The sequence below is a fragment of the Ambystoma mexicanum genome, chromosome 7q, assembly GCF_040938575.1.
Source record: "Ambystoma mexicanum isolate Mex_15411 chromosome 7q, UKY_AmexF1_1, whole genome shotgun sequence".
NCBI lineage: Eukaryota > Metazoa > Chordata > Amphibia > Caudata > Ambystomatidae > Ambystoma > Ambystoma mexicanum.
Window position 1 is genome coordinate 989,934,710 of NC_090941.1, and position 20,805 is coordinate 989,955,514.

The window sequence follows — 20,805 nt, forward strand, 5'->3', positions numbered from 1 at the left end:
AGGTCAATACCTCCAGTGGCGCAACATCCCCTGCGGATACCTATTCACCGGCAACCGCAAGTTGAGAAAGAGATTAAGTGCCTGTTAAAGGAGGACATGATAGAACCTGTTTGTGGTCCCACCCGGTTTGTCAGTACCCAATCAAGGGTCATTCTAAAAAATGTCCCTGTGCATAGACATGCGCCAGGCCAGCAAAGCGATTCAATGAGAGAGACACCCTGGCATGCATCTGGATGGCACGATTAGCATGCTCAACGGAGCTAAGGTATTCACGAAACTTGACCTACACAAAGGGTACCACCAGATACAGCTAGATGAACAATAATGCTATATAACCACCTATGCAACCCATGAAGTGTTGTTTTGGTATAATCGGCTAAGCTTTGGGATCTCATCAGCTGCTGACATTTTCCAGTTGAGCATTAGGAAGGTAATTCGGCACATAAAGAACTGTTTCTACTAGAGCGACAATATCTTGGTTTTTGGAGTCAATCTTGAACAACATGACTGGGCGCTGCATAAGGTGTGCATAGCTCTCTCTCAAGCGGGCCGATGTTAAATGCTGACAAGTGCGCATTTCACAAAAAGATTCTCAAGTTTTTCGGACATGTGTTTTCGCAAGAGGGGATGAGTCCCAATCCGTGGAAAGTAACTGCAATCGAAAACATTTTGCCTTCACAAGATGTGAGTGATGTACAGTCATTTCTGGGGATGGCCAGTTATTTCAGCAGATATATGAAGGACTTTGCTATGATTAGTGCACCGTTGAGAGAACTCACCAAGCAAGGGAATGAGTTTCAGTGGGACCAAGCATGCAAAAAGGCGTTTGCACAGGTCAAGAGAGACATTGGTTCTGCTGGATGCATGGCCTATTTCGACCCGGTTAAATGTATTGAACTGACGGTGCATGCAAGCCCTGACAGTCCCAGGGCCATTGTCGCTTATTGCAAGGAACTCATGGTGGCAAAAGTAAAGACAGACACAAGTGATCACAGTTCAAGGGTGTTTATTAAACTGTTAATGCAGGGTTGAAAAACGCCTAAACTAAACCTAAATCTAAGATGGGAGCAAACGTCAACCATCAAATGAAAATAAGGCAGTCCTTGTGGTGTTGTGTCAAAATAAAGGGGCCTATACTAACAAACCTATTACCAATTCCTTACGCTAAATATAGTGTGTGACATAGGGTATTCAAATAAAGGAAAAGTGTTCAAAAATAACAGGTCAGGATGTGATTGTCTTGAGGTCTCCCTTCCCCATGTGTTAGCACGGGACAAGGTGGGACTTTGGAGCACAGCACAGCTTGGGCCTTCTCAGCACAAGCCAACAGTTCCATAGCAACTATCAAGTCCTTTGTTGGTTCCAATAAAAGTCTTTTGCCTTCGAGGCTTGATGTTCTCGACAAACCAACACAAAGTTTTTGTTTTATGAACATGTTGGGTGATGACTTCACCCCTGGAACCCCCTCTTCTGGGTGCTGACCCCTCACAAATCGTTTTGAACAATTTTAACAAAACAGTTCCTTTCTCAATGAACTTTGGGTGGTAACTTTCCACCCCTGGATCTCCCTCGGTTGGGCTCGGACCCAAAATGACAAGAACGGAAGTGCCTTCACCTTGTCCTCTAGTACTGGTGCTTCGCAAATCTTCTGTCCGTATAACCAATTCAGTGAACTCTGGGTGGTGACTTTCAACCCCTGGATCTCCCTCGGTCGGACTCAGACACCAAATGACAAGGGGGAAAGTTCACCTGCCCTTGTCTTGTATTGCCTCTCATCTTTACAAATCTTAAACAATTCTTCGAACCTTGCCCCTGGTTGTCAGCGTCCCTCTTCCGGGTTCACTCTCGGCAACTTTAGCAACAATTCCTCATGGGACTTTTAGACTCTGCCCCTTTTCATTAGCATCCCTCATCCGGGTTCACTCTTGCTAAATTCCGAGAAACACAGTTCATGTGCTACTTTTCAACATGCAAGATTAATTTCCCTTAGCTTTCGACGGTACAGAGGATTTTATGAGACCCAAGTATGACCACTTTGACCTTTCCCTGGCCCTTCCCAAGGCCTTCTGATTACAGTAGCCTTTTACCATTGGGTACTCGTCCAGAGATTCTTGAGTGCACACCCACGTGGTGCAGGTCTGCTCCACTGCTGGTTTTCCCCCTTCAGAATATTAACAGTTCACCTCGATTTACCAGCTGTGATGAACCGTTTGGCCTTCCTTCTCCTTGGAGTCAAGGTTGGTACCACCGAGACAAGCGCCTCTCCCCGACTTGGCAAACAGCAGAGGAGGGTCTCATGTACCGTAGACATCTGCTGCAACACATGTTGGCTATTGTTTGCGGAGGCTTCATGGGCCTTGGTCGGAAAGGAGAAGGTTGACTCTTCCCTTGTCACCCTCTCGGTCTGTTCCGCCTTTCTCCTCCTCTTGAACTGCCGTGCTGAGTTAGCCCTCACGTCGTGCGGTCAGTCTTGCTCGTAGTGTGCTCTCTTGCTCCACCTTTTATCCCTGTGCGAAAGTAAAGGGCCGTCAGGTCTGTGTGATTCGGGTTAATTGCCTTGACTACTTGACTCTGCCTGTCTCTTGGTTTGGGACATGTCAGGTAATCAGTTTTGACATTAAACCAGTTTTTATCACAGTGCACAAGTGTGTTCATGTTGGAAAAAGAGGGGGTTAGAGATTCTGAGTGTTCTACAGCGTAGGATGTGGAAAAGGTGTCCTAAGAAAGAAGGTGGTTAGTCCGTTGTCTTTCGTGTCGGTAGAAATCGTTTCGACAGAAAAAGGTGGGAGTGACATGAGAAATGATATCCTTCATCCTAGGGGTTTTGGTAAACTCAGGAGGGTGAGATTGGTAGGGTTCGTGAAACTAACGAAAATGACCAGAGTTTTTATTGTGATCTGAACAGGGAGGATTTTGGGAATGGTAGTATGTTGTCTAAGCAGATTGAGAGTGCAGGAAACAATAATCAAAGGGGCGTGAAGGAGAATGACTCAGAGTGTTCGGGTAGGTAACAGAAAGACCGGGATCCTGGGAGATGTAGTTTCCCACTGCACTCGGGTTTGGGTTCTGAAAGGGTTTACCATAGGTGGATGGTTTGTTGGCTTTAAAATAAGGGAGATTTATTGGGAAGAAGGGGGGTGGATTTGGAGCAGCCCTCAAAAGCTTCATGGACTTCACCCCATCATCTTCTTCCCCAGTATTATACTGCGTCTCAAGTGGGGCAGTCCCGTGAGAATAACCCCGGGCTCCCCTACCCAGGTGATCCTCCTCCCTCGCTCATCCACCCCCAGGGTTGGGATCTGAAAGCGACAGCCCTTCCCTGGCCACCTGAATATGGGATTCCCGAGATCTACTTGGGAGAATACCCTCAGGTTTCTCACATTATGCATACAAAAGTCTGACAGCGGTCGAAAGAAAATAATCACAGCCGGAAAAAGAGGGGCTGGCAGTCGTTTGGACGTGGAAGCATTTTCAGATGTTTTTACTGGGAAAACCATTCACAGTAGTGACTGATCACCAAGCATTAGTCACAATTTACAGAAACCCTCAGTGCAAGATGCCTTCTAGGATTGAAAGATGGGGGTTAAGAGTGCAAGACTTCAACTTCACCGTCATTCATAAGTCGGGAAAGGAATACAATCCATCAGATTTCATGTCCAGACACCCTCTTGTGAAACAAGACCATGACCCATCCATGGCAGAGGAATACATCAACTTCCCTGCTCAGCAAGGACTCCCAAAGCCGCTCACGACGTGCATGGTGAGAGAACACACTATGAGTGATAGGATACTGCAGAAGGTTGAAGGAGCACATCACATCGTGAAGGTGGAGAGACAGTGAGCTAGGATAAACACAACGAAGCCAAGAAATCTTGAAGCAAGAATTGCAAGCCTTCAGACAGGTGAAAGATGAGTTGTGAGTTACAGCCGAATGCCTTGTGATGCACAGGAGGCAGATCATCATACCTACGGACCTACAGCAGCAAGGAGTGGACCTGGCACATGAGGGGCATAGAGGGTTGGAAGCCACAACACATCAGATAAGAGACACTATGATGTTCCCGGGGATCGACGCAATGGTAGAAAACACTGTAAGAAAATGTCATTTCTGCCACTGCACATCGAAGCCCAGAAATCCAGAACCACTCCGAATGTCAGAATTGCTAGAATCTCCATGGACCCATGTCGTGGTCAACGTTTTGGGACCGTATGGCGGGGGAAAGTACTGGATGGTGCTAATGGTTGAATGCTCCCGTGTCCCCCTTGTATAGATGATATCGTCTACATCAGCCAGCACCGTAATCCCTGAGTTAGACATTATATTCTCCTTGTGGGGCATTCCCGATATGCTGAAGTCAGAAAATGGGCCTCCATTTAGCAGTCTGGAGTTTGATCGATTCATGAGTCACCTGGGCATACGCCACTGGAGAATCACACTGCTGTGGCCGCAAGGTAATGGAATGATCGAGAAAGGTATGGGGAGTTTTAAAAAAGCATTGCAACAAAATGAGCAGAGTCCAATGTCACTAAACAAAGCAGTGTGCAGCATGCTCCGGGACTACTGAAAATTCACAACATGGAACAACAGGAAGATGCCCCTCAGAGTTGGTGTTCCAAAGAAAGGGGAAGACGAGACTGCCCCACAGAGAAGAGCTCCGGGAGACTGACCTCACAAAGCTAAAGGCTGAGGACGTGACTAGGAAACTCAAGATCAAAAGATATGCTGATGAGAAGCGGGTAGCACAGTCGTCAACACTGCAACCTCGGGACAAAGTTCTTGTGTGTTGAAAGCAAGAACGGAATCAGAGTCAAGAGTTGATCCTGGTCACCTAGTCATCACGCAAATCAAGGGACTTATGGTGACAGCCCGATCCCAGGGCAGGGTGATTACACGCAATGTGTTACAGTTCAGGATCTACCGAGAGGGAGAGAAGGAACTCGAGGACGGGGAGACAGTTGTGGATTCTGATTAGGAGGGCTGGGCATGTCGCTTCAGTTGGTGCTCATGTTTTCAGCAAGATAAATCCTTCTCAGAAACCTTTGACACTTTTGGAGGAAGGGCAGATAGCTTGTGACTAAGATCTTTGGTATTCAAGAAGAAGAGCAGAGCAGGGGTGGGACGTATGTCTGTCTCAGAAGATATGCATTAGTTATGCAACCACACAAACAATTTCCCCGAAATGTGTGATAACTGTTAAGCTACAGTAATGAGTTTGGAAGAAATCCTTTGCACGAACGAAGAAACGTGAGACAGGGCATGCAAACAGCTGCCAATGACTATGCAGATTTTTGTCTTGCCTACGTGCCAGCTATTGAATGCAATGTTAATCAAAATGTATATAAGCTGTTATGAACTTTGAATGCTTAGCTCACTCCTGTGCAGTTCTTCTGAATGTGCAGGAAGTCATGCCCTTTCCTGAATGCTTAAATTGAATAAATGGATGACTTGATTTATTTGGTCTGAGTCTTATTTGTGGGGTCCCTTATACCAGGTTGTGGTGAGCAAAAGGTATATCCTCACGGTTGAAGAAGATCGTCGAGAAAGGTCTGAGAATAACTATGTGGCGGCGACAGAGAATGGGCAGCCCATGTAGAGATTGACGAGACTGAGGCGATGCATTACAAGGGCTGTGAGACTGATTGAGGAAATATGAGGTCAACTGTGAGTAATGGGATTTTGTTTCGCCCGAGAGGGGGAGATGTTGTGTCCAGCACAGACACAGTTAATCCGGCGTGACGAGAGGCCCTCATCATGCCGAACACAGCCAATCATGCTCGCGCATGCACAAGGAAAGTCTGCTCGCCGCAGCGCATTGGGGGCTTGAGAAGGGACATACATATATTTTTCATGCACAGGGATTCGAAACCCCAGCATGTCCTGTCATCTGGTGGGGTATGCTCGGGCATGCATGACATAACACTGCATAGTGCGGATGTGGATTAGAGGGGCCAGTGCGATGCCACAACACCCCCCTTTGTCAAGCTAATAGAGTTCCTACTGACTGAACCTTGTGGGTTCTCTCCACTTCCTCAAAAGTTTCTTCCTCCGGATCCCTCTGACACCATCTTCAGTTATTACTCTCTCTCTCCCTCTATCTCCACCGATTATGTTGGGTGGCTGTTCCCAAAGATGATTTTTAAAAAAAAAAACTTTGCTTATTAACACACTGGGCAGTGCATAAAAGATGAGAAAACTCTTTGACAAAGTTGATACATACAATACACAATAGAATATCTCCTGCAGAGCAACATTATCACTCCAAAATGCAATAGCAATAGGCATCGACATTTGACAGTATTCTATGAGGCCAAAGACTTTCAATTTTGCCTGGTTATTCTGAACAAAATTTGCTTTCGCCTCATTGCGGGGTGCAAGTTCTTTGACAATTTCCAGGATGTTCATTATCCTTGTCGAATGCTTAATTGTCTGCCTCTTTACCTTTCCCAACACCTGTGCTTTTCTTCCTTTGGTACAAAGCCATGCTAGGCATGTTACACGTCTTCCTCCCTTCAGTTATAATAGTCTTGTGGTGAGTTCTAAAGACTCTCATGGGGGCACCTAATTTTGAGGAGATGTCTTTATTCTTCTGTAGCATCTTTATTAGTTTTGGCTATATAGGTCACTTTAGCACAAACTATAGCCAAAATGAATGCATTGGAGTACAGCTAGGGAGAGATGGCATATGCAGAGGGACACAAAGCTTGCTGGTGTTATTTGGCTTGTAGGCATGCTATGGCCGCGTCAACAATGTATTCTTTTGATCTGACTTCCTTATCTCAGCTGCTGAGCATCGTCTGGAACCTTCTCACCACCGGTAGTGGTGTCTTGCAGCCATAAGCATATAAGAAGGTGTTTGAGTTCTTCAGTTTGGGCTGAGATCATATCTGTTTGAACATCCCCACGGGTATGATGTTTACGGAGACTCCCGTGTGGACCTTCATCACTGTTTCTTGTCCTTGAACTTGTATGAGACATCTGGGCCTCCTCTTCCTCTTTGTTGTCTTGTCCCCTTGTTCTAGGGCTGAAACGAGGTGAATCTTCCCTTTTCTCTCCTTGTGTCCCATTTCAACTGCTGCCGCCACTCCATCATGCTCCCCTCCAGACTCATTGGTGGAGGAGTTGTTCCCCATCACGACAAGGCGAGTATCCGCTTGTTTCCTCTTCTTGGTGTATGTACTTGGAGCTTGGGTATGATTTCATGGGGGCGGGCATGATGACTGCCAGAGGTTTGTCTAGTGCAAGGTAGAATGGTGGGTCGATGTTTTTAGGCACATGGATGAGAACTAGATACTGGCGAAAAATTAGCACTGAGGAGAGACGGAGGTAAAGGGTGTGGTAAATCAGAATCAGGAGATGGACAAGGAGGTAGTTTGAATAACAAGATTCATTATTTGAACACGAACAAATTGCTGTCCCTATGTTTTCTTGACCCTATGCTTAAGAAAAGAAGAGTCAAAAGAGTGCTTGTCAGGATATCCTACAAATAGGCCTCCATCCGTCATCCCGAAACATAGCCTAACCTGATCTCTGTCCATACCGATTTAAAACAAAAAAGTACCTAACTCAAACAAAGGTACAATTAGGACCTCTTGCCCAAATGATAGAGGGGTGGCTGGTTTCTGGCCCCATTGTTATGTCTCTGTATCAGAAAGAAGGTGTTTCGTGACTCGTTGCACAGTTCAAGAAGAAGGCACCAAAATATCTCTTCAACCACCCCTCCTAGAGGTGCGTAAAAATATTTTAAACCATTTTTTATTAGTCATTTAGTTTATTAGAAACTGTTGTCTATAGAAAAGAAAAGAAAAAGAAAAAAACAGCATCTGATGAAGCCTCCCAACCTAAAATCATCAATTAGAACATGCAAAAGTCTTTGTTCACTCTCTTTATCAAACACTTTATAACAATATTTGATCATTCTCTTTGCCAAATGCTTATCTCAGTTCTGGGTCATCACCTTCAACCCTTGAGGGACCCTCTGGATCCTAAGCCCATACCAGGTATTTTCTTTATGTTACCCACAACTGTATCCCGTGGTGTTTACTCCACTTAGCTCTATCGGTTCTATTCCCCTCCCTGGGGTCTCAGGTATCACACAACACGAAACCACTTGGCATGTGGTTTCTTTCAGACCACCCTAGGCCCTGGTTATTTTCACCCCACCTAGGGGTCTGGTGGCTTTCGCCCATTTTGGAGTTTGGTGACTTTCGCCCTGCCTTGGATTCCAGTTGCTTTCACGCCAACTTGTGGTTTCGTAGCTCTCACCACACCTTGGGGTTTGTTTGTTTTCACCCTGCCTTGGGGTTTGGTTGTTTTCACCCTGCCTTGGAGTTTGATGTCTCTCACCCTGCCATGGGTTTTTGTTACTCTCCGCCCGCCTTTGTGTCGGTTTGCTCTCACCCACATTAAGGTCTGCTTGGTTTCACCCCACCTTGGCGTCGGGTTGCTCTGACCCTGCATCAGGGTCTGCTTGCTCTTACCCCACCTTGGGGTCAGGTTGCCCTCACCCCACTATGGGGTCTACCTGTTCTCACCTCACCTTGGGGTATGATTACTCTCACCACGCTTCAGGATCTGCTTGTTCTCACCCCACTTTGGTGTTGGATTGCATGCACCCTGCTTCCAGGTCTGTTTGTTCTCAGCCCACCTTGGTGCCGGGTTTCTCTCACCCTGCATCATGGTCTGCTTGCTCTTACCCCACATTGGGATTGGGTTGCACTTACACCGTTTTGGGGTCTGCCTGTTCTCAGACCACCTTGTTGTCCGGTTGCTCTCACCCTGCTTCCAGGTCTATTTGTTCTCACCCCACCTTGGTTCCGGGTTGCTCTCACTGTCATGATCTCTGCTTCCAAAAGGTCAGGGTTTTCCCAACTCCCTTGGAAGCAGATCCATAACCCAGGTTCCGAGTGCCAACCAGTCCCAATTGGGACCTTTTGGACCCAGTCCTGGCGCCAGTGGCACCAGGCTCATAAATATGCCCAGTCCCAGCGCTGGAAGCGCCGGGCTCATAATGCTTGGGTGGACTTACCTTCAGCAGGCTGCTTACTTGCCTGCCAGTTGAGCCTCTGATCCTCTTCTGTTTGGAACTACTTTTCCTGTTGGGTGGGGCTGGAGCCACTCCCTAGATTCAGAACACTGGAACTCTTCTGGAAGGCAGGAACTCTTTTCTTACCAGGAACTCTTTTCTTACTTAGGCGTGGCTGTGGAAGGAGACACCTAAGCACTACAGGAGGCTATTTAAACCACACCCGGTGGATGAATCTTGCTTTGCGTTATTCTGCAACCTCTGCAGCAGAACGCTCATCGTGTCTTCTGCATCCGGTCCAGGGCCTAAGGAAAAAGGCTTACCATCCTGAATCCAGTCTTCAGCAACACCTATAAAGACAAGAAAGAACAGGTTAGCATTCCGGCATCTGAAAGGCAAAGGCTTACCATCCTGAATCCAGTCTTCAGCAACACCTATAAAGACAAGAAAGAACAGGTTAGCATTCCGGCATCTGAAAGGCAAAGGCTTACCTACTCTTCGTGCGCTCCGGAGGTCTTCACACTGCATTCCGGCATCTGAAAGACAAAACAAGGTGCGTTTAAAGACATTGGGGAACTTTAATACTCACGTGCCATTACTCCTTTCCACATCTAATCCAGTGGGTATTCCGGCACCCTGCAGCCGCTCCGAACTCGTACCTGCAAAATAAAAAGACAGTTAGAGCGCATAGTGAAGCAGGCAACAAGCGCTTACTTACGTGCTTCCAGGCGCTTCTATTCATCACACGGGCTCCATCTTCAACTCACTTCAGCCCGTCATCCGCCATCGCCGGAACCCTGCAAAACAAGAAACATCATTACTAAAGACTTTAAAGACATTTGAATGACTCGAAACTTACCGTTCGTGCAGTAAACGACGGACAGCAGTCCTCTCAAGTCAAGAGGCCTGCGCTACCTATCCAGTGAAGAACTGGTTACAGCACCCTGCCCCGAGGCAGATGGAGAGCTCGGCATTCACTTACCTAAGGTGAGAGCGTTAACCTTTGGGGGTCTACAGGAGAGGAGAAGAGGAAAGAGATAGGGACACCCCAATAACCCCAGTTCATTAACCCCATATTTTCTATCTGCAGACATCTTACTCTACACGTCAGGCATACAGTGCACAGAGGTCCAGCCCAAAGAGCCAACCAGGTGCTACACATCACCTTTGAAGATACGGTAGTCGCCCAGTCAAGACCGGTGCCTCTGCGAGAATCAGGTGAGCGTTACAGAACGCAAAGCCTACCGCAAAACTCTCGCCCAGGCGCTATGGAAACCTCGGATACTGACCCCCTAGCCCGGTTACTTGGGGAACTAAGGGCAGAAGTGCATGCAGCTCGTCAGGAAACGAATGCTCTAAGAAGGGAACTAATTATTTCCAAGGAGAGAACAGACAATCTTGCTAGACAAGTGCTACAGTCACAAGCCGGACAGACCCCGTTACCCGCATCAGGGGCAAATCTTCCTTCAACATCCTCTATGAATCCAGTGCAGATCAACCTACCTGGGAATGTACCACTGGCTCCGCCCGAACGATTTTCTGGTGACCCAAAGAGGTTTGCAGTATTTATCAATCAGTGCCGGTTGCACTTCTTATGCCGGCCAGCAGCCTTTCCAACTGATCAAGCAAAAGTAGCTTTTGTACTTTCGTACCTTAGTGGCAATGCGGCAGACTGGTCGATCCCTCTAGTTAATCAAGATAATCCGGTTCTCCATGATTTTCAAGCCTTTCAGCTTAGTATGGAAAAACTGTTCGCAAGACATTCACAGGGGCAGGCCTTGGACAATGAGCTTCTTTCGTTGCGACAGGGTAATCAAGACCTTTTGGCTTATATTGCATCTTTCAATAGACTAATAGTGGAAACTCAATGGCCTGAGGACAAAAGGATTACGCTGTTTTATAGAGGTCTACGTGGACAGCTCAAAGACGTTTTAGCCCAAGTAGTGAATCCCCCACAAGACTGTTCGGATTATATAGACTTGGTCGTTCAAATAGATCACAGGCTGCAGAACAGGAAGGCCGATCGTTCCAAGTTTGATGCTCGAGTATTTTCCAAACCGCCAACTCCTTCCAAAGGAGTAGACTCCGGGGAACCCATGCAAATAGGGGGTCTGAAAGGTCCTCTAACACAAAGGGAGCGGGAAAGGAGGAAACAGTTGCAATTATGCCTATATTGCGGAAACTCAGGGCACTTTCTTCGAGACTGTCCGGTGAAATCTGCCAAGAAAGCAGTAGGAGCTGCAGTTACCAAAGTTACAAACTCTGAGCAGGGAAACGACCTCGCCCGACAAGAATAGAGGTCCTCTTGCCGAGCGTGAAAACCAGTTCCGTGACCTCGCATTTCGTGATACCTATGGTCCTCATTAGCCCTGATAATCCGGATCGATTACATGCAATTGAAGCTTACGTCGACAGCGGTGCCATCGGCAATTATGTGGATCATGAAATGGTTTTGAGGATGAATCTAACTCTTTGTCCCAAGGCTGTAAAGGACGTCATTACTACGGTGGATGGTACGGAGATAGCCTCCGGGCCAGTAACGCATACCACTCAAGAGGTGACGCTAGTAAGTCAAGATGGACACCATGAGAAGATCGTGTTCGATGTGATCAAGGCCCCTCAGTTTCAGATTATTCTAGGAATACCTTGGTTAGAGAAACACAATCCTCTGATCGATTGGCGAGCAAGAACGGTCCAGTTTCCAGAATGTGTCTCTACTTGTCACCCTCCACCTGGTGTTGCACTGGCCGCAATTTCTTCAGAGACTCCCCAGTTACCTCCCGAATACCTAGAATACCAAGATGTTTTCCGGAAGGATCAGGCTAACTCTCTACCTCCTCATAGGTCTTATGACTGCCAGATAGACCTGATACCTGGATCTACGCCTCCTTGTAGTAGAATTTATGCCCTCACCGAGCCTGAGAACCTTCACCTTCGACAATACCTGGATCAATACCTGGCAAATGGGTTTATTCGTCCTTCCAAGTCCCCTGCTTCTTCAGCTTTGTTCTTCGTTCCAAAAAAGGAAGGAGACCTTAGAACTTGTATCGATTATCGCTCCCTGAACCAGATCACCGTTAAGAATAGATATCCGTTACCTTTGATCCCTGAACTCCTGGACCAAGTCAGAAAAGCATGCATATATACAAAGCTGGATCTTAGAGGAGCTTACCACTTGGTACGAGTAAAAGAGGGCGATGAATGGAAGACGGCCTTCCGCACCAAGTATGGGCTATTTGAATATCAGGTCATGCCCTTCGGACTTTGTAATGCCCCAGCCGCCTTTCAATATTTTATGAACGATGTCCTCAGAGAGCTCATAGATGTATGTGTTGTTGTTTACATTGACGACATCCTCGTTTATTCTTCATCGGAATCTGAACATCGGAAACACGTAAAAATGGTCCTCGAAAGATTGCGTCAACACAAACTTTTCGCTAAATTGGAAAAATGTGTTTTCAACGTGACTGAAGTTGAATTCTTGGGATTCATATTATCACCTGGCGGAGTGCGTATGGATTCAAAGAAGGTCGATGCAGTTCTCAAATGGCCATCACCATCCTCCGTAAAAGGTGTGCAAAGCATGTTAGGCTTCGCTAACTTTTACCGCAGGTTTATCCCCGAATTCTCTCGAATAGTCCAGCCCATCACTGCCTTGTTAAAGAAAAACAAACGTTTTGAATGGTCTACCGAGGCGGAACAAGCTTTCCAGGATTTGAAGACTAAATTTATCTCTGCACCAATCTTAAAACACCCTCGCCCCGAACTCCCCTACATCGTGGAAACTGATGCTTCAAGCCTTGCCATGGGGGCAGTTCTATCACAAAAGGACCGGGTAACCAATCAGTTGCATCCCGTGGCATTTTGGTCCCGCAAATTCTCGCCTCCTGAAATCAATTACACGATTACTGACAAGGAACTTCTGGCTATCAAGTCTGCCTTTAAGGCTTGGCGGCATTATCTGCTGGGGGCCCGACACACCGTTACTGTGATTACGGATCACCGAAACCTGCAATATTTGAAGACCGCAAAAGCCCAATCCTCTAGACAACTCCGTTGGGCATTATTCTTTGCCGAGTTTGACTTCATAATTACCTATCGACCTGGTACAAAGAACGGTAAAGCCGATGCCCTTTCTCGGATGGGAGTGGAAGAACACTTGGTCAACCCTAAACCTGTACCAATCATTCCCGAACAAAGAATTCTGGGTGTAATCGCCACAGAATCCATAGAGGAAGTTAAGGATAAAGCCAGGCAACTTGTAACTCCAGCAGACATACAGAATTGGCATCTGCAGGGAAAGGACTTTGCAGTAAAGGACAACTTATTGTATTTCCAAGAACGATTATACCTACCCAGCACAGATTTACAGAAAAAAGTAATCTCTTGTTATCACGACTCTTTAATGGAAGGTCATCCCGGTATAGCCAAGACCTCAGAAAAGATCAAGCGCTACTTCTGGTGGCCGTCTTGGAAAAAAGATATCAGAGACTTTATAATGTCCTGTGGAGTATGCGCCCAAAACAAGAGTCAAAAGGAAAGACCAGCAGGCCTCTTACGCCCTATTGACATCCCACCTCGCCCTTGGCATACGCTTTCTATGGACTTCATCACCGATCTACCTCCATGCTCCAGATACAATACGATTCTAGTAATCGTGGACTTATTCTCCAAGATGGCGCATTTCATTCCGCTCAAAGGCTTGCCAACAGCAGCAACTCTGGCCCGAGAATTTCTCGAAAACATCGTCCGACTGCACGGTTTTCCTTCGGTTCTAATTTCGGATCGAGGTAGTCAATTTATTTCTCATTTTTGGCGAAGTTGCTGTCGGTCGGCTCAAATTGATGTGAGACTATCGACCAGTCACCACCCTCAGACCGACGGACAAACCGAGAGGACCAATCAAACTCTGGAACAGTATTTACGCTGCATGCTGCAACAAACTGAAAAAACTTGGAAAGATATCCTTTGGATAGCCGAGTATGCCTACAATAACTCTGTCCATTCGGGAACTGGGAAAACCCTGTTTTTTCTTTTGTACGGCAGTCACCCTCGAACCTCGGAGTTGGATCCCCTCCAAGATCTTGAAACACCAGCAGTAGACTACCTGCATTCTACAATCACCCAAGCCTTTAAGGAAGCTGTTTCTCACCTTCAAAGGGCTAAAGAACAATACAAGAAAGGAGCAGATCAACATCGGAAGGAAGCCCCTCACTATCAAGTAGGGGATCAAGTCTGGTTATCCACCAAATATCTATCTCTAAAAGGGCCACGCACATTCAACCCAAGATACCTTGGTCCCTATTCCATCACTACCATAGTAAACCCAGTAGCGGTCAAGTTGGACTTGCCCCCGCACATGAAGATACATCCGGTCTTCCACGTCTCTCTATTAAAACCTGTGCAACCTCAAACCCGACTAACCAAATCTCCAAAACCTATCCTAGTGGATGGAGAACTCGAGTTTGAAGTCAAAAGCATTCTGGACTCCAAGATCTCCAAATCTAAACTATTCTACCTAATTGACTGGAAAGGCTACGGCCCCCAAGAGAGATCCTGGGAACCTGCTGAATATGTCCACGCTCCTCGCCTAATCAAAAGATTTCACCGAACATTTCCTGACAAGCCAAAACCCCCGGAGAAGCCCGGTTTGGGAGGGGCCTTGAGGGGGGGTACTGTCATGATCTCTGCTTCCAAAAGGTCAGGGTTTTCCCAACTCCCTTGGAAGCAGATCCATAACCCAGGTTCCGAGTGCCAACCAGTCCCAATTGGGACCTTTTGGACCCAGTCCTGGCGCCAGTGGCACCAGGCTCATAAATATGCCCAGTCCCAGCGCTGGAAGCGCCGGGCTCATAATGCTTGGGTGGACTTACCTTCAGCAGACCATGCTGCTTACTTGCCTGCCAGTTGAGCCTCTGATCCTCTTCTGTTTGGAACTACTTTTCCTGTTGGGTGGGGCTGGAGCCACTCCCTAGATTCAGAACACTGGAACTCTTCTGGAAGGCAGGAACTCTTTTCTTACCAGGAACTCTTTTCTTACTTAGGCGTGGCTGTGGAAGGAGACACCTAAGCACTACAGGAGGCTATTTAAACCACACCCGGTGGATGAATCTTGCTTTGCGTTATTCTGCAACCTCTGCAGCAGAACGCTCATCGTGTCTTCTGCATCCGGTCCAGGGCCTAAGGAAAAAGGCTTACCATCCTGAATCCAGTCTTCAGCAACACCTATAAAGACAAGAAAGAACAGGTTAGCATTCCGGCATCTGAAAGGCAAAGGCTTACCTACTCTTCGTGCGCTCCGGAGGTCTTCACACTGCATTCCGGCATCTGAAAGACAAAACAAGGTGCGTTTAAAGACATTGGGGAACTTTAATACTCACGTGCCATTACTCCTTTCCACATCTAATCCAGTGGGTATTCCGGCACCCTGCAGCCGCTCCGAACTCGTACCTGCAAAATAAAAAGACAGTTAGAGCGCATAGTGAAGCAGGCAACAAGCGCTTACTTACGTGCTTCCAGGCGCTTCTATTCATCACACGGGCTCCATCTTCAACTCACTTCAGCCCGTCATCCGCCATCGCCGGAACCCTGCAAAACAAGAGACATCATTACTAAAGACTTTAAAGACATTTGAATGACTCGAAACTTACCGTTCGTGCAGTAAACGACGGACAGCAGTCCTCTGAAGTCAAGAGGCCTGCGCTACCTATCCAGTGAAGAACTGGTTACAGCACCCTGCCCCGAGGCAGATGGAGAGCTCGGCATTCACTTACCTAAGGTGAGAGCGTTAACCTTTGGGGGTCTACAGGAGAGGAGAAGAGGAAAGAGATAGGGACACCCCAATAACCCCAGTTCATTAACCCCATATTTTCTATCTGCAGACATCTTACTCTACACGTCAGGCATACAGTGCACAGAGGTCCAGCCCAAAGAGCCAACCAGGTGCTACACATCACCTTTGAAGATACGGTAGTCGCCCAGTCAAGACCGGCGCCTCTGCGAGAATCAGGTGAGCGTTACACTCACCCCGCATCTGGTCTGTTTGTTCTCACCCCACCTTGGTTCTGGGTTGCTCCCACCCCGCATCAGGGTCTGCTTGCACTTACCCCACCTTGGGGTTGGGTTGCTCTCACCCCGTTTTGGGGTCTTTCCAATCTCACCCTGCCTTGAAATGCATCTGCTCTAACCTTGCCACCGCATACTTATTTTCTCCTTACGGTGCTCCTCAGGAGGCTGGGGGATTTTGTCGTCGTCATCACCAGTTCTTCAGCATCTCCTGGGTTCTCCACACTGCATTGCGGTCTTCCGACTCCTCTGTGGTGCCCGGTCCAGCAAGGCTGTCAGCGTTCCACAGGCTCAGCCTCAGTCCACCCTGCACGGCGTACACTCATCTCTGCCTGCCACACCTAAAAGGAGTAGGTCTCTCAAGTGAAGCTCTGCAGGCTTCTCTCCTTTCATCTCCTGTTGATTCAAATTTTATCTTCCGGGCAACAAGGGGTTGGGCTTATCAACCATTCTTTGGTCTGAACTGTGGACAGTGTCTGAGCAGGGTCAGAAACCATAACAGCTATTGAGAAAGGAAGTGGCAAGCCTTTGTACAATTCAATTCTCATGTAACCAAAAAAAGTATCATATTCCTGAGACAAGGGAGGATAATACATATTCCTATTTAGGGATGGCCTGTCCTCAAAGGGGAGGGCTATACCCATTGTGACTCTGATTGCGCTGTCTTCTAAGGGTGTTGAAATTAGCAGCTATTAGTACCAAAGATAGTGGCTCCTCCTTGGGAGAGGGAACACATTCCCTGGATTCATCACAAGGGGGACACAAAGAGAGGCATGCATAGAGATAGAGGACTACATCAACAAGGAACAGGTAAATGTGCAGGAATTGAGAAAGATAGCCCACAAACACATACAGTCTCTGACACAGTAAAGTTCTCAGTCAGGTAGGATTGGAGGAGGGGCTTAAGTGCAAGGAAGGGAAAGGAGCATTGGAGAGACAAAAGGAGTAAAGCAACAGAGAGGTTCATGAGCAGAGAAAATGCTGCAGATGAGACGGGTATTGGTTTGTACAGGGAGTAAGAGCAAATTAAATAGTAGATTGAGGTCCAGACAAGGGGACTTAGGTGTTGTGGAAGAGGTGCACAGGAAGAGCTTGATGCAGCGAAGACATAAAGTAGCGTTAGTTTGCCTCCCCACACCCAAGTTGTCTTTCGCCCCTCGTCAGACCAAAACCTGCCTCCACTAATCGGCAGCGAAGCTACGAGTACACATAAAGAAATAGACACAGGTGAGAGGAACCACCTCATTATCCAATGGGTAGAGGGTCATTAAAATGCATTTGGAAACCTTTTAAAGGATGCACAAACCAGGAGCAAATTCAAAACCCTGAAACAAAATCTGAGTCAGAGTCAGAAAAGAGAAACCTGAGGAGCATGAAACCTGGAAGAGGTCTTAAGAGGTATTGTTAAAGCAGGAAGATCCAAGAAGGGTGGAGACTGTGACTAACCTCTGGAAGCACCTTCCCAGGATAACCTTTTTTATTTTGTCGTGTTAAACATGGTTTGGGAAGCTCAGAGTATGATTTGTAAACATTTTTGTTGCTCATTCCGTGGAACATTTTTTGTTATAGAACCAGGGGTATCAGGGCGCCAACAGTTTCAAGAATATGCAAATCTTAGTTACAGTAGGTCATAGAGTGAAGTACATTACTTATAAAAAAAGGATATATAGATATTTACAGATCTTACAAGGCATTATACATAGGTTAAGGTTTCATCCCTAGGGCTAGCAGGTAGGCATTACTGCTTACATTTCAGTTACAGGAGCATTGGTCACCACAGGGTGGAGGATACAACTCTAAGTTAGTGATCGTTGGATGTTATCCACAGGATCATATTAGATCTGAAATTCTGGTAGGACTGGTCTTCTCTCAGTGTGGGTGGCAGGGAGTTCCAGAGTTTAGCCGCTTTAACGGGGAAGCTGTTACCACCAATCGTGGATAATTTGAATCTGGGGATGGACAGGCAATCCCGGTTTGCTAATTTGGTTGCTGTTAAGGATATCCATTTGTGGAATCTCTCAGAGAGATAGATAGGTGCGGCATTGTTGAAAGATTTGTGGGTGAGTGACACAGTTTTTAGTAGGATTGTGTCATTGGTCCGGAGCCAGTTGTATTGTCGCCTACACTCTGAGATGTGCTCTCTTCTGGAAATGCCCAAGGCCGCTCTAAGGACATTGTTTTGTAGGGTTTGGATTCTTCTGATGATGGATTTGTTTGAGCCTATGTATAGGGAATTACAATAATCCAAATGCAACAGAATCAGGGATCTAGACAGGATAGTGCAGCTGTTGTTCAAAAGAAATGGCCTACCAGTTCTGATAAATTTACACGTGTAAAGATTAGGATTAGATTGATCTAATCCTAAAACTTTTCTTGTTAAGATTAGGATTTGAAACTTTGTGTTGGCTACTTTTTTGGACATTGATTTGTAGACTAGTGTGTCCCTAGAGAGACATGGACTCTTAAAACCAGGTCAAGAACGTTATGGTTTGGAGACTGGTTGACGGAGGTGTTGGACACCTGGAGAAAACCCCACTTTGTGTGTCCTATCTCTGACACGGTTCGCTTTAGGCACTGTGTGGTGGTTCAGAAGGATGAGACGGACCAGAGTTTGCCATTCTAGATTTATATTTATTTAAAGTAAAGAGAAAAGGCCCATCTTTCGCTAACCTAATTGTTGCCCTACCTGATAGAACTAAAACTAGTGTACTCGTCGTCAGTCTGAAAGTCAAAACAAGGATCCGTCCTCAGTCCAAAACTAACCTGTCCTGACCCTGCCACTCAGACTAAATGACTAAGGGCCAGGAGAATGACTCCCTTCTCCTAGTATGGAAAGATGACTTCTCAATGAAGTGTTCCTTTCAATATGGAATCTTCAAATAGCATTCTGCTATCTTCTTCACCAGTTCATTCAGTTCTCCTATAGGACTTTTCTACGTCCAGTTTTGTGTCCCTCTGGGTTTCCTTACACATTCCTTGTCAGCAGTATTGACCCCTACCTTCTTCTGTGTTTTGTCTCTATCAGACAACAGGCTCTTTATCTCAGGTATATGTGCTTCTTCTTCTATGAGACTAAGTCTTAGGTCTCCTTGTTTCTTGACTTCGTCCCTGCAATCAGTTTAATGAAATCCAGGGTTTAGAATTACTTTTCTGAGGGTCTTCAATACTACTGGGACGAGTAGGGCAAGTCCTGTAGCTATTCACACTCTTCTTATGTTTTTCGGTACTGCTGGTGTTACTCACCGGACGGGAAGTAAACCAATCGGTGGCCGGAAGACACAGGACTGCACTATTGATTGAAGAGCTAGGTCGGGGCCTCCAACCTAGCCTCCTCTCTGTGAGGGCACAAGACCTTTTTAACGATATGACCCTCTGCTGGGTAGGACCAGGCAGATGGACTGATCGCTCAAAAGGGCGGGGAGGACACGCCGCCAAGAACCCAGCTGTAAAGGAAAAAACAAGAGGTGAGCAATTGGAACTTTAAGAAGAATCCTTTCCCTTGATACTTCTTTCTAGTAGTACCTGAGCTATGCCCTCCCCTTGTTTAAGGCAACCGGAACCACCTATAAGTAAGAAAGGAGAATGTAACCTATACTAATGATAGTTGTCGCTAGGCTACGAGGTATAGAATCATAAATTAGAGAACCCTTACCACGGATGTTGTTGTTGAGTCTGAGTTATCCCAAAGGAGTCCAAAAACGGAAGTGCAAAATAATAAATGGGGAAGGTTAGTTAGGGAACTAAACCCGGGCGGAACGAGGGCCGCGCTAGAGTCGAGTGGGTGCACTCTCTGCAAGGCGTCCCTGTGCACTATTGGAGGATGTCCAATGGAAGTCTGATTGTGGAGATGATGGGAACAACAACCATAAGAATGGTAGGTGATGGTTTCGGTGACAGGCAAAGGCAGTCCGTGAGGGAGAAAAAAGAGGTCTGGTACACAGGTGAGTAGTTTTCCAAAATCGGCAGGCAGAGGCAGTCCGTGAGGGAGGAAATAGGTCTGGTACACGGGTCAGTAGTTTTCCAAAATCGGCAGGCAGAGGCAATCCGTGAGGGAGGAAATAGGTCTGGTACACGGGTCAGTAGTTTTCCAAAATCGGCAGGCAGAGGCAGTCCGTGAAGGAGGAATTAGGTCTGGTACACGGGTTAATATAGCAGGATCGAAGACGGAACTTCTAAACACCGGGATGCAACTTTAATCAGAAGCAGCGACTTTCCTGGTTGTGCGGTTTAAAACGGGAAGGGGAAAGGCGGAACCGGACGAAACCGAGGTTCACGCATCATCGCCCATCTGCTGAGAGTGGGAGGCGGAATGCTGGGAATCGTAGTTCAACTCGCCGCAGGGCGCCGCGGAGTGAGCCGAGGCCACTATTTTCCAGGGCAGTTGCCAGTGGGCGTAGAATGGATTTGCAATGTGACGCATGCCCTTCCGAAGGGCTATAATCCTCCTCCGTGCCTGCCGAGGCGTAACAGCTGGGACGAGTAGGGGGGTTCCAGTAGTTACTGTCACTCTTCTTACAGTTTTCAGTACTACTGAGATGAGTAGGAGAAGTCTTGTAGTTACTCTCACTCTTCTTAGGATTTTCAGTACTACTGGACAAGTAGGAGAAGACCCATAGTTACTCTCACTCTTATGGTTTTTGGTACTACTGGGACGAGTAGGAGAGATCCCATAGTGACTCTCACTCTTCTAATTAATTCGCCAACTAGGGTATAGTCA